Raw genomic sequence first — 7,226 nt, 5'->3', positions numbered from 1 at the left:
CCCTCCCCCTGCAGGACAAGCCGATTAGAATCAGTTGAAAAGAAGATCATCCAATCAGAGGCTGGCTCCTCCGGACGGGGAGGAGGGAAAGCGGGCAGTGATCTTTAAATTTCTCCCAGGCCATAGCAGCCCCAGGGTTCTGGGCACTCGCTGCAAGCTGGTGTGGACGACCAGCTAGCTGCCACCGTGACCAAGTGCTTTGTCGGACGCGTCTATCCAGGTGATCCACCCCACCCTTTGAGGATGTCTGTATGGTTATAGACGGAGTACGGAAACGTTTCCCCAGACCTATCCAGTCCCTTTAATCTTTATTATTTGGGCCGAATGGAGCCACGATTTTTTTTTAAATGTCCAGCTATTTAGGCAGCTTGCCTCCATTATTAAAAAGTACTGAAGTCACATACTTAGACAAAGCCAAAAGACCATAGCTTTATACTAACCACAATGCAGGAGATGCTTCCCCCTACCTCCCTCACCCCCTACCCCCACCCAACAACCTCAAAACCTCTTCCAAGATCCAACAGCCTCTCTGGTTTCCTCACAGGCTAGATTTTCTGTGGCCACCTACATGGTACCTACTAGAAAATTTTTTTGTTAAGTACTTAAGTCGTAGGGGTTTTTTGTTTGTTTTGTTTTGTCTTTTCATGGGGTTAGAGTGTGAAGTTGAAAGCAGTCATTGCCCTTCCTCCTTTCCAAGATCTTGCTACCTAAGAAAAGATACACGCTGGACATATATCAAACCATGGACAGGAGTCACTTATATACAGGAATTTGTTATGGGGCTTAGTGAGCAGTCCCGTGAATAAAATGGTCGTGACTCACCGTGAGTGTGGAGCAGATCATACCTACTCAGGGCTCTGCATGCCCAAACATTAATCCCTATCCTCAACTACGCACACACTATCCCTTTACTACTTATTTCCCACCTTACCTATATTTCTCAACATCTATTAACAAATCTAAATCTACTCAGAGGCAGCCCAGTGTGATTCATAGGGAGCTGATCTTGGAATCAGGAAGATTTTGTCTTGGAGTCCTTGTCTTTTACACGTCTTGGCTATGTGGCCTAGTGCAAGCGGCTTAACTTCTCAGTGCCATTAGCAGCTAATACTTGCTGATCTGAATTGGTAGAAGAAATTCCTTACTGAAAACATCCCACGCTGATGAAATCGTAGGTCCAATGAAAATACAACAATGAAAAAAAAGATACCTATGTGTCACAGCCCTAGCAGAAACATGTAAAAATATGCTCCAGAGTAGGCAGGCATGTTGGATGCCTCTGTTGGTGACTAGGGGAAAGAGTGAATGAAGAAGAGACGAAAGTGGGCCAGGGGTTCTGAGCTTCACTTTAGAGAAGTGCCCATATTCTCTGTTTAGGACCATCGTGGAAAGACTTCCTAGTGAAGGGAGGCTCTGAATCATGCCTCAGTAGGAGGGGAGAGGAAAGGTGTATCTTAGTCCAAGAAGTAACAACCTATTTCACATGTTGGGGAATGGAGATACCCAGTTGGAGGTGGCCCAAAAAGCACCAAACAAGGATGCAGCTGACCTGATTGGGGGGGGGGGGGAGAGAAACAGAAAGGGAGGGCAGTAAATAGCAAATAGGAGTGGAGTAATGTAGAAAGGAGGAAATGAAATTGGGCATTGAAAATCCCTAGTTTATGGGATCCATATGATCATTCTAGCTCTACTTTTATTAAACATCTACTATTTGCTAAGCACTGTGCTAGCTACTTAGGAAACACATGAGTGAAACAATCTGCCTGTAGTTTTCTGGGGTGAAGCACCAGTTATATAGAGCACCAGCTACATAGATAAGGAGATACAAAGGAATAAAAGGTTTCAGAAGATGGAGAATGCTCATAAACTTGGAGCATCAGGAAAAGCTTTGGTAAGAAACAGCACTTTGAAGGGCTGAAGGAACTTAAGGATTCTACAAGGGGAAATGAGGAAGGAGTATATACCAAACATGGGGGAGCATCTGTGCAAAGGCATGGAAAGGAATGCCATGCATGGGGAGCAGCTTAGCAGGCCACGTAGACTAGAACATAGAGTGAAGACTGATGCTTTAATTATCAGGTTAAGGCATTTGTATTTCATCCTAGAGGTGATAGGGAGCCACTGAAGACTTTTAAGGGGGGGGGGATGAGGCAGTAACAGACCTAGGTTTTAGGAATATCATTTTGGCAGGTGTGTGGAGGATGCATTGCAAAGAGAGTAGAAGTAGGTAGAACAAGCAGGAGACTATTGCCTCACCTGCCCTGGTCCAGGTGAAAAGTCAGGAGGGCCTCTACTGAGTAGAGGCTGCTTGAGTTGAAGGGACAAATGTGGGAGGTTTGGTGGAGGTAGGATTAATGAAATTTAGGAAATGACTGGATATAGGATTATGAGAGAAGGAAAAGTAAAGGATTACAAAATTGCCAGCCTAGGCAATTGAGGAAATTGTGATGGCATCAACAGAAATGGGGAGGGGAGTTGGAAGAGGGATGGATTTGGTATGAGACTATCATGAGTTCTGATTTGGATATGTTGAATTTGAGAGGCCCATGGGATATCCAGGTAAACTTGACTAGCAGCCACTTAAGTGTTTTATTTTGTTTTTTTTTTTTTTAATGTAAATAGTATTTTATTTTTTTCAATTACATCTAAAGACATTTTTCTTTTTTTTTTTTTTGGAGGGGGGAAGGCAGGGCAATTGGGGTTAAGTGACTTGCCCAAGGTCACACAGCTAGTAAGTGTGTCAAGTGTCTGAGGTCAAATTTGAACTCAAGTCCTCCTGACTCCAGGGCCAGTGTTCCACTCACTGCGCCACCTAGCTGCCCCTTTAAAGACATTTTCAACATTCATTTTTTATAAAATTTTGAGTGCCAAATATTTTTCCCTCCCTCTGTCCCCTCTAGCCTCCCCAGGACATCAAGCAATCTAATATATTATCCATGTGCAATCATGTAAAACATTTCCACAGAATTTCCACAGAAACAGAAAAGGGAACTACTACAAAATAAAAAAAAACAAAGAAAGTGAAAATAGTACGCTTCAATATGTATTCAGACTCCATCCCTTCTTTCTCTTGATGTGGAGAGCATTTTCCATCAGGAGTTTTTCTGGAATTGCCTTGGACCATTGTCTTGCTAAGAAGAGCTAAGTCAATCATAGTTGATCATCACACAATGTAGCTATTACTGTGTACAGTGTTCTCTGGTTATGCTTACTTCACTCAACATCTCAGTTCATCTAAGTCTTTTCAGGTTTTTCTGAAAGCTGCCTGCTTATCATTCCTTATTGCACAATAGTATTCCATTACATCCTTATACCACAACTTGTTCAGTCATTTCCCAATTGATGAGCATTCCCCTCAATTTCCAATTCTTTGTCACCATAAAAAGAACTGCCATAAATATTTTTTGTACATGTAGGTCTGTTCCCCTTTTTTATGATCTCTTTGGGATCCAGACCTAGCAGTGGTATTCCTGGATCAAAGGATATGCACAATTTGATTGCCCTTTGGGCATAGTTTCAAATTGCTCTCCAGAATGGTTGGATAAGTTCACAACTCCACCAACAAGGCATTAGTGTCCCAATTTTCCCATATCTTCTTCAACATTTATCATTTTCCTTTTCTGTCATAGTAGTCAATCTGATAGATGTGAAGTGGTAGCTCAGAGTTGCTTTAATTTGCATTTCTCAAATCAATAGTGACGTAGAGCATTTTTTCATATGACTATAGATAGCTTTAATTTCGTCATCTGAAAACTTCCTGTTTATATCCTTTGACCATTTATCAATTGAGGAATGACTTGTATTCTTATAAATTTGATTCAGTCTTCTATATATTTGAAAAAATGAGGCCTTTATCACAGACACTTGCTGTAAAAATCGCTTCCCAGCTTTCTGCTTTCCTTCTAATCTTGGTTCCATTGGTTTTGTTTTCAGCAGCAGTTAGTTATATGAGACTGGAGTTCAGGAGAGAGAGTAAGGCTGTGTCCATAAATTTCAGAGTTAAGTGCACAGAAATGATCCCTGAACCCCTGGGAGCTGGTGGGCTCCTTATCAAAAGAGAGACTATAGCTGGAAAAGTGAAGAGGGTCCAGAAAAAAGCCTTGGAGAATGTTCACAGTCCAAAGTGGGTTTAACAGTCACCATAGTTAAGGAAGTGGTAATGTACCACAGCTACTACCTCTAGGTTTAGATCCTCATTGAATATTCATCAGGCTGAAGCAGCCAATCATCAGGCAGCATTTCTTAAATAGCACCATTATTGTTGATTCAAACTAATGCACAGGAGTTTGAACCAAATCAGTTGGCTATCCAATTGATTCAAATGGCTACAATAGTCTTTCCTTTCCTGCCCCATTTCCTGGGGGAATTGGGGTGGTGGGTTTAGACTATGGGTCTTGCCGGCATTTATGAGATGTTCTCTGGAGCAGCAAACCCTACTTTTTGTCAATTTATCTCAGGGGAGTTAATCAAGAGGGACGAGGGAGTTGCTGCTGCTATTTTTCTTCAATAGGTAATTCTTCAGTCTTGTTTGGTAGCCAGAGACTCAGTTTTACCTTAAGTTTGCCCCAAGTGTGCCCTCTTGCTCTCTGTAAGGTCCATAGGATGCCAAGCTCCACCTAGAATATATAGCTGGAACTCATCAATGAATTATCATAGTGATGACTTTTCCATCTGTAAAGAGTATTAATAGGTCTCTTTCTGAAGGTTTCTCCAGTCTGGAGGTGGATTATAAGAGAACCCTGTTTAAACTGGGGCTTGTTATTCTGTGGATTCAACATTCCCACAGCTCAAATCATGTATCCAGAGACAGAACAACTTCATACTAGGGAGGAACATACTTAACTCGAGGGGTGGGTGTTAACTCTGCCTCCCTGTGAGTCAAAGGGCCATTGTCCTTATTCCTTTGGGAGAATGATTTTATTTTAAGGTACCCTAGAGACCTAAGAAATCTGATGCAGAGTTTGAATGACCACCTCAAAGAGGGATAGTGTATTTTCCCTGTGCTAGGTCAAAGGGGAGGAGTATGGGGTGAGAGAATGACTCACTTTATGGTGCTTTTCTGAATTCAAACAAATAAAAAAATTAAGGATGGAAGGAACCTGATACTATCCCTAATACTGTAGCAGGGAGCTTGAAACACCTAGATTGACAGACTACTATGATTTCTCTGGGCTTCTTTCTGAGGTAGTCCGATATTTTCTGGATGCACATCTAAATAGGTCAGAGCCCTCCAAACTAGTGAGAGGGTCTTTCAGCCTATGTCAATTACATGTAAAGAATAATGTGGATTTGTAGAATTTTGTTGCCTTCTCCTGAGTGATTTCCTCTGTATAAGGAGCACTAAACCATCGATTTTCTCCAGCCACCTCCCTTCTTTTCCTCTCCCCATCCCCCCAACCTCCAACACTACACAGTACAATGATGAGCAGTGTGTTACTTTGAGAGTGCTGTCTGGGGTACAGCTCTGAAACTGGGAGTATAGAAAGTCCTTTGCTTCAGCTTTCAGTTCCTGTGGGTTGGCAGCATTCAACAACTTTCTTAGACGTCAGGACTCCTGATGGTTTAATGAAAATATACTGGATACAACTAGGAAAAGGAACTGTCTTAGACCCAGCTTGAGAGTGAGTCTTCCCTTAATGCTTGAGCTCCTCTGGGCAATTCCACAGACTCACCAGGCTCTGCTTTACCAGTGTATGGGCCAGAACTATTCTGAAAGTTGTAAAGGACTGGTTCCCATCCCCACTGCCTAAGGGCCCTCATCTGTGAGGAAAGTAGTGAAAGGATAGTCTTGTCCTCTCCCCCACACTGGGAAGAAACATCTTACCTGGCAGGACTGTTCTATGGTAGTTTTCAAAATGGGCCTCCAGGAGTGTTTGGGAGGAGGGCAGCATAATGTAATTAGGATGGTACTCATATCACACTGCCTTTGTAGAAACAGAGCCCAGCTAGAATGGAGCTGGGCAACATCTAGGGTCTTGTTGGTCAAGAGAAGTAAAAGCATCTAGGTTCATATTTTTCAGACTGCTTCAAACACTGTCCATGATTGAGTGGAAATCTAAATTCCAGAGAGCAGGATAATTATATTTTGACAACTTCTACTATTTGGGGAGGGAAAAAGGCTTCTCTCTGTCTATCTATGTCTGTCTGTCTGTCTATCTATCCATATCTATGTCTATCTACCCATCCTTCTGTTTCAGCAACAAATTGGGTCCCTGGGACACCAAGTTCAATGCTAAGAATTATTTAGAATATATAGAATAGAATTATGTGATTCTAGCTGGAGTTTTAGTTCCTACTTATGATACTCTTTACTGTAACATTATTTAATCTACAAGAGACCTGGTCCCTTCCCTATTTTAAAGACATGGCAAACTGATTAGAAATAATGTGGTTTTCATGGATTTTAAAATGAAGGCTCAGAGTCTTAAACCAACAGCCAAAGTCCCCATCCAGAGAAGGTGTTTTTTTATACTGAAAGCAAGAAGTCTAGAAAGCTATCTAAGGTGTAGTTTTAGTACTGTCTTCATCCTATATTTCTTTGGAAGGGACTGTGACAGTTACCAATGGTGAGTAGTCTTCAGTGGGGCCATGTTTGTTCCATGTACAATGTATTCCTCTTATGAGAAGAAGGTGTTACAGTCATTCAAATAGGAAGTTAACCTGAGTAACTGGGGCAGAGAGAGGAGGATGCAAATGGACATGCAAACACATACAATGCCTAGTGTTCAAGGCATTGACTTCTTAACCATGTGGGCTTTTCAATGAGTTTATAGACATGCTTTCCATGCTTGGGGAATTTCCCTTGCTCTCTAGAGGGACTGCTTTTCTTTGCAATATTCCTAGGCAGAACCATTCATCCTGTCATTATTTCTTTCCCTTTGCTGATGCCCACTGAGTTCTTGAAGGTTTGGGGATTATTTCTGATCAACTCTTTATTCTTTCTCAGATAGTGATAGCCTTCATGCTTTCTAGAGGACCGAAGACTATCTTAGACATTTCCTCCTCAGTATTTTGGCTTACTCTCTTCTACCTACTGATAGATAATTCTGCCCAACATCTCCCTTGTTTTTATTGGATCTTCATCCCTCTCCTAAGGTTTCCAGCAATTTGGGTAAGAACACTTAATCTAGATGATTGCTTTAGGCAGCTCTAGCATACTTTAGAGACTGATGGCTTGGTGCTTGTGTGCCAGCTCCGACAGTCAGTGCCAGCTGCCCTGTTCCCAG

At 42.0% G+C, this 7,226-nt stretch overlaps 1 protein-coding gene across 1 annotated transcript in view; it reads left to right on the top strand.

The window, feature by feature from the left end:
- The window catches only part of MCF2L2 (MCF.2 cell line derived transforming sequence-like 2), a 280,804-nt gene that overhangs the window by 145,670 nt on the left and 127,908 nt on the right, over positions 1 to 7,226 (top strand). The window lies entirely within an intron of this gene.

Source organism: Trichosurus vulpecula, chromosome 4 (assembly GCF_011100635.1).
Source record: "Trichosurus vulpecula isolate mTriVul1 chromosome 4, mTriVul1.pri, whole genome shotgun sequence".
Lineage (NCBI taxonomy): Eukaryota > Metazoa > Chordata > Mammalia > Diprotodontia > Phalangeridae > Trichosurus > Trichosurus vulpecula.
This window is presented reverse-complemented; position numbering and strand designations above follow the sequence as displayed.